Source organism: Cavia porcellus, unplaced genomic scaffold (assembly GCF_034190915.1).
Source record: "Cavia porcellus strain 051 isolate PalLab524CR breed Dunkin Hartley unplaced genomic scaffold, mCavPor4.1 scaffold_5, whole genome shotgun sequence".
Lineage (NCBI taxonomy): Eukaryota > Metazoa > Chordata > Mammalia > Rodentia > Caviidae > Cavia > Cavia porcellus.
In genome coordinates, this window is record NW_026947488.1 from 13,524,755 (window position 1) to 13,537,695 (window position 12,941).

The following is a 12,941-nucleotide window of genomic DNA, read 5'->3' on the forward strand; positions in this document are numbered from 1 at the left end:
CTAGGAGGCATCAGCACGCGGATGTAAGCTGAAGCCAGCTGGGGGCTGGTTTGGGTTTGGTGGCCAGGGGAGGCGCAGACTGATGAGCTGGGACCTGGGTATCCAGAAGCCAGCCATGGGAAGCAGGGGGCTGTGCCTACTACTGGGTGAGTCCAGCAGGAGGGTCCTTCATACAAGCTGGACCATGTCCTTCAGCTGTGTGAGCCCAGAGGATGCTTGTTAGAACCCAAGGGGGAGGTCATTTTGCTGTGCCCATTTTATAGCTAAGGAAAATGAGGGCCAGACACGTGCAGAGGCTCACCTCAAGGCCACCTGGCTACTAAGTGGCCAGTTTTAAACTAACACATTTAGATATCCTGCAGTTTTAGACATCCTTAAGAGTCTGGTCACATGTCAGCACATTAAGATTTGCTGTCACAGAGGTCTGTGTTTGACATGCACTGTAGTTCCTAGGCTGTTGGCATGTAGAGAGCTGACCTACTTTGCCACCTGAGAGGCTGTCCCACTTAGGGCTGACCTCACCTGGGAGCTTCGGCAGCCACTTGGAGCCTCAGTTTCCTCTTCTGTGAAATGGGAGCCCCACCCACCTCATTGCACAGGAAGGGCTCCTTCTGCTGTCTGAGCCTGCGTGCTCGGACACGTGTTGTGGTGTAACTGTTATGGTCACAGTTAGCTTTGTCCTTGCAGATGAGTGGAGTGGTAAGTAGAGTGACCACCTGCGCAGCTTTGCTTGGGACTGTCCTAGGTTAAGCCCAAGTCCCATCTTCCAGGAAGCAGTGAATAGAAATAGTTGGTATCCTATTGAAAAAGCACTCATAAGTGAATTCAGGCCCTGGTGTCATTGGAGCCTGGATTTGGGTCCAGCTCTGCCACTTCCTGGCTGTACAACTAGGACTCTCTGTGCCTCAGTTTCTCCACCTGTAAAATGGGGAAGGGCGATAATGCAGGTGTTCAAGGGTTGCCATGAGGTTTAAATGAGTCGATGAATATCAAGAGCTGGGTGACATAGTTTTATTCAAATTGTCCAGGGTCAGAAGGGAGGAATAGAGCCTGGTTTGGGGCCCAGGCCTGGGCCTCTCGGGTGCTCCCCTCCCCCAGCATGGGCTGGGCCCTGAGTCAGGCTGGCTCCATCCTCCACCACATCAAAGCTCCCCAGGCCCCCTTTATGGCCCAGTCCTCAGCCCCTGGTGCAGAGCCAGATTAGAGGGAGATCCTATCAGGTGAGAGGCCATGGCAGCCACTGATAAGCAGGGCAGGGCTCCAGCGGCCGCCCCACCCTGCTCAGGACCCAGGATGGCAAAAGCTCACCACTTAGCGGACCCTTTCACGCCTGCCTCTGTGCAGCGGGGCTGGAGAAGCCTCCCCTAGGGGATGCGCACGATGTTGGGCTCTTTGCGCCTCCTGGCTGTACAAAACTGGGCTCTCAGGTGGGGAAATAGTGCCGGCTACGGGGCAGAGCAGAGGTGCTGCATGTTCATTCCTCAGACGCTGCAGATGGGGCTGCGGGTCTGGGGGGTCCTTTGCTTTTCCATCACACCTCTGTCCCCATAGGCGGGGCCTCTGCCTTGATGATTTGGGGTCTCCCAACCCAGTGTGCAGGGGGGACTTGAGGTACATGGAAGAAAATATGTGGGTGCTCAAGAAATGATAGCTGCTAGTTTTTAAAATTTCAGTTTTACTTATGTTTACCAATTTAAGTAAAGAGATTCAGTTTGTGTCCCACTAGAAGGATTAGATGCGCACTGTTTCCTGTAGTCTGATTTAGCAGAGGATAGAAATGGGAGATAAATTTTATCGAGCACCTGCTATGGATCAATGCCCTTTAGAACCTGTCCCTCCTTCAGGTGTGCTCTGGGGACTGAGAGCATCACTGCGAGTGAGGGTCTGGCCTCACCCCCAGACCCACTGTGTCAGTATCTGCTTGTGTGTGTGGGTGTGGTACCAGGGTTGAGCCCAGGGTCTTTGTTTGTTTGTTTGTTTTTTTTTGGTACCGGGGATCAAACTCATGACCTTGCGCTTGTGGGCCCAGGGCATTTGCACTGAGCTGCATCCCCTGTTCTTTCTTATTTTGAGACAGCCTCTTGCCAAGTCACTCAGTTGCCCAGGGTGAGCTCATGCCTTAGCCTCCAAGAGTGCTGGAATTACGGGCAACCACCACCACGTCCCAGCTCGTGATCTGCTTTTCATGAGCCTGCAAGTGACTCTCGGGCGCATTTCAGTGGGTCCCTGCAAAGGCCAGGAGGTGGAAAGAACTTGGCCGCGTGTGAGTGTGAGAACTGGCAATGGAGAGCCTGGGGTGCTGCCATGGGGTGGGGAGGGGGTGAGTTAAGGAGGGTCGGGTCAGCGCAGTGACGCAGGGCCTGCCAGCCGCAGGGGAGGAGCAGGGACTTCCCGTGAGGTTCCAGATGCCATGAGGACTTCTAAGCAGAGCGATGTGCTTTATGAGTCACCTGTCAGGTGCACTGAGGAGGCTGGGCTGGTGGCTACTTCAGTGTCCGGTGACCAGACAGAAGGAGACAAACGGAGGCTGGAGATGGAGCTGGGTGTCAGACTGGACCTGTTGTGGAGGACCATGGTGGGCAGCGGAGCGGGACTCCCTAGTGGAGGCAGAGACTTTCAGGGCAGATGCAACAGACTTGGGGACTTTTGGGCAGTAGGGAGCCCCAGAAGAGAGAAGTGAGTTTGTAAGAAAGACAGGAGATTGGCTTAGGTGACCTCTCCCCAACCCTTCCAGGTCCCTGGATGAGCTCAGAGTGTGCTTGGAGTTTCTGAGCTCGAGGAGAGATTATGGGTCAAAGGCCGTGGTCACCTGCTGTAAGTGGAGGCAAGGACACAGCTAGCTGAGGACCGAAAGTCCTCTCAGCACCGGGTGTGGCTGGACAGCGGGCCTCAGTTTCCCCAGGCACTGATGGGTTAGAGGTATGGAGAGAGCCTGTGGTGGCCTGGATGTCATAGCAGAGGCCACCGCTGGGCCTGAAGCCAGGGTCCTCTGGGTGAGAACAGTCCCTTGGGAAGGTGACTGGGGATGGAGGCCCCTGCTCTCCTCTCTGGGAAGATCCCTGAGGAAGCAGGCACAGAGAGGGGCCCTGAACAGAGCCGCGCTGTCGGCCTAGGGTTTGAGGGCTGGGGTGGGGGAGGAGCTAGGTCAGCTGTATGGGCCACTTAATACCCATGAACTTGCAATTAAATGCGGAAGTGGGAGACAAGAGGGTGGAAAAAGGGAATATTGTTCCCAGCCCGGAGAGGAGGGCGGCTGGGCCCTGGGGAAATGGCCAGCCTCCAACATGAATGGGCTTCAGTGTCCTGGGGGGGCTGGGGAGCAGGGCTGGCATTTGGCCCTTTGTCCTGTTCTGCTGGGCCAACCACAAAGGCCGGCTTGATTCCTGTTCGGCTTCTTTCTGGGGGAGTAAAACCCCAGCTCACCCCCTCCCAGGCCCCTGTGCACAGAGCTCTCTCTGGAATGGGGGAGGGGATGATAGAATTTGGGGGCTCTCTGGAACTGCTCCCTGTCACGATTGGTCCTTTTTTCCTCATAAAAGTAAATTTTAATTTGTTTACATATATCCAGTGTGCAGAATGTACACCGTTAAGCGTGTGGCGTGGTGAATTTCTGCCATGATACACCTCTCTCGTGTAGGTCAGAAAGTGAACATTGCCAGCGTCCAGCAGGTGGTCCCTCCCAGGCAGGGCTCCCCCAAGCGACCAGGGTTCTGATCTCTGTTATCAGAAATGAGCTTTGCGTGTATTTGGACTTTATATAAACTGGAATCCTACAGTATATGATTTTTGTGTCTTTGATCATTGCCTTTTTTTTTTTTTGGTACCAGGGATCGAACTCGCAACCTTGCACTTGCCAGGCAGGTGCTTATGCCACTACGCTAAATCCCTGGCCCCAATTTTTGTGTCTTTGAAGTTAAAAATATAATTACATGTGGATATGCAGTATATATTTTATATATATGCATGTGTATGTTCATGGATGTACACATTATATATCACCTCTACATACTGTGTGTGCCATATCATGTATATCTCTACTAATATGTGTATTATATACACAGCTAACAGTGTTATACATGTGCTTGTATATTATGTGTGTTACATTCATATAAACTGCACAGTCACCCCCAGGTTTAAATTGAAAAAAATCGCAGTGATGCGGAATGAAGTTGGTCTCCATCATCGGTGGTGACACACAGGCACGCATGTTTGCCCTCTGCCTCTCCCAGCATCATGTTCCATAATGGTGCAGAGGATCGCCTCACATAAAATACAGCAGCAGCAGCAGCAGTGTGGAATTCCGGTGGATGGAATGGATGGAAGTGTTGCATGTGCATGTGTGTGTGTATGTGTGTGTGTATGTGTGTGTGTTTAAACTGTCCCTTATTGGTTGTATCCGTCTTATTAGCCTTTAAAAGCCATGAGGCAGCAGACACAGCCCCCGGACTCATAGGTCTGTAAACTTCCAGAAGTGGATCTCTGTGCATGCATTTGTCATTTTTGTTAACCTTTGACAACCCGGCGGGTCTGGGAGCGTTCTCTTAGTAGGGACTTGAACTGAGGCCCATGAGGTCGCTCTGTCGTCCCCTTCACAGTCTCGTGGCTGCAGCCCCAGGCTCTGTTGCTGGTCCTGCGCTCCCCTTCCGGGTCCTCCCTTGGAGGAGGTTTGGCTTCTGAGGTTTGGCTCCCCTGTCTCCGGGTGAGCTGCAGTGATCCCCTGGTGTTCTGCAGCCGGCTCTGTTGGTGGGATGTGCCTGGCTGGCCCACCTCTGTGGATTGTTTTACACAGTCCCAGCCGCTCCTTTGAAGCCCTGCTGTTTCCTAGGATGGCACCTCCTGCCCAATTTCGATAACCAAGAATGTCTCCACATATCCCCTGGGGCATAGTTGCCCCTAGATGTATAAACTCAGTATAAGTCATTGGTTTACACTGAGCATGCTATAGGGAGCACCCTCTGTGGACCTCCTTATACACATCAGCCAGGCTGTCATTATTCTTGTGCTACAATATAAGGAAACAGAGATTCAGAGAGGTTGAGTCATTTGCTTGAGGTCACACAGCAAATATGAGGCAGAATCAGGATCCCAGCTAATGCTTCTTTCCATTTGTTGGGCACCATCAAGCACCAGGTCTGGTTCTAGGCAGGGCTGTGTGCTCAGCAGGTAAGAGGACAGATAGCGTCCCCCATCCTCATGGACCTAACACTCTAGTATCTAGACTGTAAGCCAGACACTGATGCATATGTGACATGTCAGGCAGTGGCTAGTGGGCGAGGGTAAGGACAGAAGAGCATCACAGTGATACTGGTACCTGATGATTGATGACACTGTCCAGTAATAGCTGACGGGGAGAAATTCACTAAGACTTACCCAGGGTTCACTCCTAGAATCCCCATCTCCAACCCCATAAGATGCAGTACTATTGATGTTATTCTTGGATTGCAGGTGGGGAAACTGAGGCACGGGGCTGTTAAGCCCTTTGCTAAGGTGTGGCAGGACTAATAGACCCCAGGCTGCTGGAGTTCCTGGCCCCTGTGATGCTGTCCCCCTGCCCCGCGTACTGGCATATTGGCTGCCCCCAGTGTAATGGGTGGCAAGGTATAGTCCGAAACCGAGAGCAAATGTTTAAACTTCATTTGGCACAGCAGCTATGCCGATTGAATCCAGTTCTTAAGAAATTAGACTTGTAGTCTGTCTTTTTGCTTTTCTTTCCTGGTAATTTGCTTTTATTGCATGTTACAGAAGCATTGGTCTCAAATGGATTGGAAATAAAGAAAAACGTTCTTCCCTACAGACAGGAGGAGGAGGCCTGAGTTAAGATGGGGAGTGTGGGGGCTGAGCGTGCAGCTCAGTGATGGAGTGTGAGCTTAGCATCAGTGAGGCCCTGTGTTTGGTCCCTGGCACCAAGAAAAAGATGGGGAGAGGGCAGGAAATGGGCCTGGAGCAGAGCTGGGCCATAAGAAGTGTGCAGTCACGTGAACTCCTTCTGCTGGGAGCTGGGACAAGCAGCGAGGTCTTCCCACTTAACAGATGGAGAAATTGAGGCCTGGGCAGGTCAGCAACTTAGGGCTCATGGGGCATTCTTGATGCTAGCTCCTCCTGGGCCATGATTTTCACTGGCCCTTTCTACCAGGCACCTGGATAAGCCCTGACCTACAGGCCTTCCTGTGAAAGTGCCCATTGGCCAACAGCCTGGTGTCCCTAGGTTCCTAGGTGCTAGGGGGAGGTGGGGCTTCCCCAGGGACCACAGGCAGCTGGGACCTCTTTTGGAAACTCCACTCTTGGGCCTCTCATTGGCCCCTTGCTTTGTCCCTGTAGCCATGGCAACCTGGCTGGCCGCTTGGCACTTCCAAGCCCTTCCTCCTCCTCCTGGCAGGCTCCGGTCTGGCTGGGAAGCCCCCCACCGCCCACTGATGGGGGCTCCTGGGCGGGCAGGGGCTCCCTGCGGTGTGGGAAGGACCTCGAGGGAAGGCCTCCCTGCCGCAGCTCCTGCCTCCCAGCCCGTCCTGGCTGCCAGGCTCTGGTTCTCACCCCCAGGTTATCTGTCTCCCGGGCTTTTCCTCCAGCCCTGCTGGGCTCTCTGTGAGCCCACGGCTTCCCCGTGCCCTCCAGCTCCCTTTTCCCCATCTCTTCTGCCTGGTCCCTCTCACTCCTGTGCTCCTGCATCTTGGTTCATTCTCAGGCTGCTGCGCCGGAGAGTGGTAGCCTCATCCGCCCAGCTGCAAGGTGCCCTTGAGGTCCCCTCCATGCTCAGAGAGGACCGGGCTTTAGAGGAGCTTGTTCATAGACCCCTCAGCTCAGCTCCTGCTGGCCCTGACGGGAGGGTGTGGACCGGGGTCCCCTGTCCCATAGCAGCTCCTCTTGAAGAGTGAGGCGTCCTGTGTGGTGGAGGTGGTCCTGCTAAGAAGCGGCTCCTCCAGCCTCCCAGGACAGTGCTGCCGGCCAAGACCCCAGCAGGACTGACATCTGAGCAGCCGTGTGCAGCACTTGACTCAGAAAAGCCGGGTTTTCTCCTCATCCACCTGGGGAGAGCCAGGTCCCACTATGGGTGGTTAAGGTCATCATTTATTAATACCACAGTGGTCCCGTAGAAATGAATAAGTAATGCTTCCTATAATGCTCCAGACTTGAGGGGTCCTTGGGGAGCACAGAAACATCTAGGTTGAGTCATCGCAGTCTGGCCTTTGACTGGGGACCGAGGGGGAAACGATTTGTGTGGGTCAGGACTATGAACCCAGATGCCCCTGCTCTGACAGATAAAGCAGCCAGGTGTAAGGAAGCTCCCAGTGCTGTCCGCTGTCCAGTGCTGTCCGCTGTCCACTACAGTGCGGATCCAGAGAAATATCCCTCCTCGCTCAGTCTCTCTGTGCCTTGGTTTTCTTGTCTCTAAAATGGGACTCACAAGAATACTTCTCTCAGGTGTTTCTCTCTATTGTTTTATTGAGATGTAATTCACGTGCTGTGGCATTCACGCTGTGAGCAGGTCCTTGTCCATGGCTTTTCATGTTTTGTGTTCGCAGGATTGTGCAACAGTCACTACTTTCTAATTCCGGAACCTTTCAACCCCCCAGAAATAAACCCTGCACCCACTAGCAGGTCAAAGCTAGCCCCATCCCTGAGCACAGATCTACTTTCTATCTCTATGGCTTTGGATGTTTCATGTGAGCAGAATTTTCTGCGTCTGGCTTCTTTCTCTGGCCGTGATGTTTTCAAGGTTCAGCTGTGGTGTAGCATGTGTCAGAATTCCCTTTTGGCGGCCAAATCGTATTCTAGGGTAGGGATGTCCACATTTCGGTGCTCCATGTGTCAGCTGGTGGCATTTGGGTTTCCGCTGGTTTGAATAATGTTGCTGTGAGCAGTCACACATGTGTCGTTTTGCACAGAGGTAAGTTAGGCTGTCATTTTTCTTGGTTTCATACCTTGATGTGGTCTTGGGGTTTTCTTGGGAACAGTGACTGAGTTGGGAGAGCCCAGCTCTTGACTGTACTGGAGTGGGCTCTGGATGAGTGTTATCCCTGTCATTACAGAGCGGGACCTTGATATTGGGAGGCAGCAATGTTCTTTATCATCTGTTGAGTGCTGGCTTTTCGTTACTTTTCTCTTGTTGCTGGGACAAAATACCCGATGCCCAAAATTAAGGAAGGAAAGGTTTATTTTGCTCACAGCCTGTGGAGGTTTTACTCCGTAATCAGCCGGCTCCAAGGCAGGATGGCACAGCACAGGGGCAACAGCTCAAGGCAGCAGAAGAAGCAAAAGCCACAAGAGCAGAAGAGGGAGAACAAGCCCCTTTCCCCCCTTTACACTGTCTGCAGGCCAGCGGCCCTACGCTGGTGGCTGGTGCAGCACTCACACCTTCTCTCTGCCCTCGTCTTGTAGGATATTTACAGAGTGAGGCCTCTGCTAGCCCCTGGGCCCCTGCTGAGTCCCTTAGTTAAACTAAACTTATCAAGTTGACACAATGAACAACATCTTAGAGGTAAAGGGTTAGGGCGTCTCTACCCTGGGATGTAGAACTGCTGAGTTAACTAAGCTTCTGGACTTTTCCAGCTGACACAATGTAGCAACCATTATAAACAGCTACTGAGCACCAGTCACCAGTCCAGTGGGGTGGCCTGTTTTACAGATGGGTAAACTGATGGGGCAATACGCCCAAGGTCATCTGGGAGGAGGCCAGAGCTCAGACCCACTCGGGTCTGGTAGTCTGGCTTGGTAGCTGTGACCTGGCCTCTCCCGCAGCGGTCCCTGTAAAAGCTGCGTCTTTGCCCAGGTGCTGGTTCCTGGGGGCAACACTGGCCAGGGTTGCCAAATCTCCTGACTTCTAGAAGCTGTTTTCCAACAGCCGGAAATGTGGGGTTTGGGGTATGAAATCACTCAATTTTTAAAAGTTGGCACCCTACTCACATTTTTAACAAACAATTCATGGGCCAAACAAAACACGTCTGTGGGCCAAACTGTGGGCTGCCAGTTTGCACACTGTGCCCCTAAGGCGACTTGCTGGGGAGGGACTCTGCTGGCAGGGACCTTGATTTCATAGCATTTTAGAGCCCTGGGCACCCACTTTCCCCAGGAAGTTTCGGCTTGTGTATGTGTTGGTTGTGTTCAAATCTCACCCCTCACAGAAGTGGGCTTGTCATGGGCTTGGTGATACAGGTCACTTTGGGATCCCTCCCTGTGACCTGCCGGGGTCCCAAAATCATGGATGCTTGCAGTACAGCCCTTACTGGCTCTCAACCAGGAGGCAAGTGACTTGGCCTCTGCCTCAGTATCCCCATTTGCCAAGTAGGGCAACAGACAGCACCTAGCACATGGAACGGCTCAGCGGTGTCAGTCACTGTTACTATTACACACAGGTGCAGCACCATTATACCAGGATTCTCAAGGCTCTGCCGCTCGGCACCGGCAGTGCGAAGGTGGTTATTTCCGCGCATTCCCTCTGTGCTCCTGCAAGCTGCGGTTTTAGCAGGCAAGTGTGCGCGCGTACCTGAATGTGCACATATCCGAGCCTGAGAGCTGGGTGCTATTTTCTGCACGTGCACCTCTCCCCACTTAAATAGTGTACATTATTCATGCACAACGCTCACTCCCACCCACGTTCACGCTTTCTCACACATTCGCAGCCATAAATGCACATTAGGGTCAGCAGCAGGTGTGTGATGGATGGTGGGGAGCTGGGGCTGCCGGGGAGGGGTCAGAGCTGGTGCCTGAGGAGAAGCCAGAGGTGTGCTGGGCAGGTGGGGCTGTGGTGGGCGGGATGCCCTGGCACGGGGAGGTAGTGCAGGGGGTGGCTGCGACTCCCACCGCTGTGGGAGAGGCACAGGGTTCCCCGTCGGAGTGTTTGGTGCTGGGCAGCATGGTCAGTTCCCAGCTTCCTCTGCGGGGAGCCCAGCCTGGGCCTCCCTCTGCCACCTCTCACCTTCTTCTCCTCTGCTCAGTGTGTCGCGGGCACTGATTCAGCCAGAATCGCCTCCAGTCTGAGAAAAGCTGAAGGGTATAGAATTAGCACAACAGAACTGAGCAGTCTGGAGAGGCAGCCAGCGCCTGAGTTACCTTCTTTTCCCCTTTATTCCTGCCAAAGAGCAGGCTTTGTTGTGAAATGCCTTACAGTTACTTCAAAGCCCGCTGCCCTGCTTTTCTTGGTGAACCCGTGTGTGTGTGTGTGTGTGTGTGTGTGCGCGTGTGTGCATGTGTGTGTGCATGTGTGTGCGTGTGCGCACATCTTCTGCTTTCCTCTCTTCTCTCTTCACCTCCTGCAGGACTTCCTGGGCAGGCCCGTGCAGCTTCAGGCCACTTCTGAAAGGGGCGGGGGGCTGGGGTATCTTTCTGGTCCACGTCCAGGGTGGACTCAGCCCTGTCTCATCAGTTATCAGCGACCGCTGCCCAGTGCAGTCAGCTTTGTGGAGCTGTGTCCTGAGCCCTCTGCACTCACAGCTCGCTGGTTCCCTCCCATAGCCTCAAGGGTCGTCTTCTGACGTCCCATTTTACAGACCAGGAGACCGAGCACAGAGTTTGTGTCACATGACCAGGGTCCCTCAGAACGGGCAGTCTGGTTCTGGGTTTGCGTGCAGCACCCCACCACCGTACCCCTGGTGCTGAAAACTCATTCAGTGTACTCCTGAGCACCTACTGTGTGCTAGGCCAGTTTGTTTCCTTCCTTCCTTCCTTCCTTCCTTCCTTCCTTCCTTCCTTCCTTTCCTCTCTTCGTTCTCATCCATCTGCCCACCCTATCACTGTTTTTTTAAACTATGCTCATTCTGATTGGTTCTGTGATTTTTTTTTTTATCATATTCAGATCCTAGCTGCCAGCAGTATTTGTATGTTTTTGCTGAACCTGCCTGAACCTCCCTTTGTAAAGTCACAGTCTCAACTTAATGGCATTTGTGAGCTCCTCCATGTGATATAATAGCCTTATTAATACCAAAATAAAGATACACCAAGCACTGCCCCGGGTGGCCTCCCCCAGTGTTGTGGGGCAGACCTGGACCCTCCTGTCTTTAGGTGAGTATGAGGTTTACAGCCCTGACAGATGGACACAGGTCATTTCAGACAGTGGCCAGGGCTCGGAACGGATGAAGCGGGGAGCGTGGCTGACGGCACAGCCGTGCATCTGGATGGTCGATGTGAGCCAGTTGGCTCGGGGAAGGGCTCCAGAAAGGCAGCACTGCAGTTTTTATAGAGACGTGTTTGGGCAAAAGGGACACGTGCAAGGGTGTGGGGCGGGTGTGGGGAGCAGGGGGACAGGGGTGCGACGGGCCACACATCCTGTGGGATGAGCAGTGACCGAGAAGCTGTGACTTTCTTCTGGCACGTGGGAAGCCAGTCAGTGGCAGGGGCAGCAGGAGGCATGCGAGGGGCTTTGTTTTTAAAAGATCCCTCTGGAGCTGCCTGGATCAGGACAAGAGGTCTGGACCATTGGCGCAGGGAGGAGGCGCCGTGGAGGCCCAGGTGCGAGAGGATGGTGCTCTGGCCAGGAGGCAGCAGACTGCTTCCTGTGTCACGGTGTGGCCGCCTCCTGCCCAGGTCAGCAGACTCATCTTCCGGCTCTTTTTGCAATCTTCCAGCTTTTTTTCTGCTGTCATAGACAAGAGTTGCTATACTGGGACTTCCCATGCAAGACAGAGGCCAAATTTAGGGTAGCCCGGACTGGACTGAGACTACAGAGTTCTGTGTTTATTCATTCAGTCATCCAGCTGTGGGCAGGTTTTGGGCACTGCCTACAGGTGCTGGGCCTCTGGGTACTATGTCAGTGAACAAGACCAAGAGTCCCTCCCCTCGTGGAGCTGGCATTTGGGTGGGAAGACAGACAGTGAACAAGACAGAGTGCCAGTTGGTGATAAACATTAGGGAGAAAAATAGGGAAGGACTGGGAACAGGCAAGCAGGAGGCAGTGATTACCTCTTTTTAGGTCGAGGGGGAATGGCTTCAGAGAAAAAGTCATGTTTGAACAGAGATCCATAAGAAGTTTAGGGACAGGTTGAGGAGGGAGCTAGTAGTGTCTATGGACCAAAGCACTCTGGCTGGAGAGAACAGCAAGTGCAAAGGCACTGGGGCAGGGGGCTCATGCTGGTGTGGTTGAGGCACAGTGTGGAGATCACTGATGTACGGAGATGAGGTTAGGGGTGGCCTTCTGAGCCATGATGGGGACATTGGGCTCTGCTTTCAGTGGGTTGGAAGCCATTGGAGCAGTTGGAACAATGGAGGAACTTGATCTGAATCACAATATAGGGAGGCTAAGCCTGAGCTTAATTAGACAGCACTGAAGCAACTGATGAGGACACTTTGAAAAGAGCCCTGAGCCACAAAGGGATGGAGGGGCTGAACCAGAGAGGTTTAGAAAAGAGTGAATCTGGCCAGTGACAATAGATCAGCCAGCTTTGGAGATGGCTTTGGGGGTCTAGGTGATGTCCTGGCCTCCCCCACAGACTGTGTCCTGAGCAGCTGACTTACTCCTTGTGCTGGGCTTCCTTGTCTGTGGCGTGAGGATAATAGCATCAGATCCCCAGCTCCGAAGGCGTTGCGTTCAGTGAGTGGTCCCAGGAGGCAGCCTGAGCTCCCAGGCATCTCTGCTTCTTGGCCTCATCCCCATCCCATCCCCACCACCACCGTCACTGTCCCGTCTAGGAAAGTTCATGGCCAGGGCAGAGTCAGGGTCCGTGACTCCCCAGGCTGTCCCGTAGTGAGACAACGGTGGAGCGGGTGCCGGGCCATGCCGTGAGGCAGGGAGAAGCCATGTGCCTGCCATGTGCCACCATCCGGGCCCTGGCAGGACTTGTGCCCTTCTGAATTGGGGATGAGATGGATATACCTGGACAGGGTGAGTTCCTGCAGTCAGGGTTTACTTTAGATGATGGGCGATTAAGCCATGGAGCTGAAACACCAGCTTTGGGGGCTCTTTGGTGGGGAGCTCAGTGGGTGCGGGACTGGCCCAGTCAATCCCCGGGTGA

The 12,941-nt window shown here is 53.6% G+C and overlaps 1 protein-coding gene across 2 annotated transcripts in view; it reads left to right on the forward strand.

Moving 5' to 3' along the window:
• Positions 1 to 12,941, forward strand: part of Prex1 (phosphatidylinositol-3,4,5-trisphosphate dependent Rac exchange factor 1) — a 164,243-nt gene that overhangs the window by 23,716 nt on the left and 127,586 nt on the right. The window lies entirely within an intron of this gene.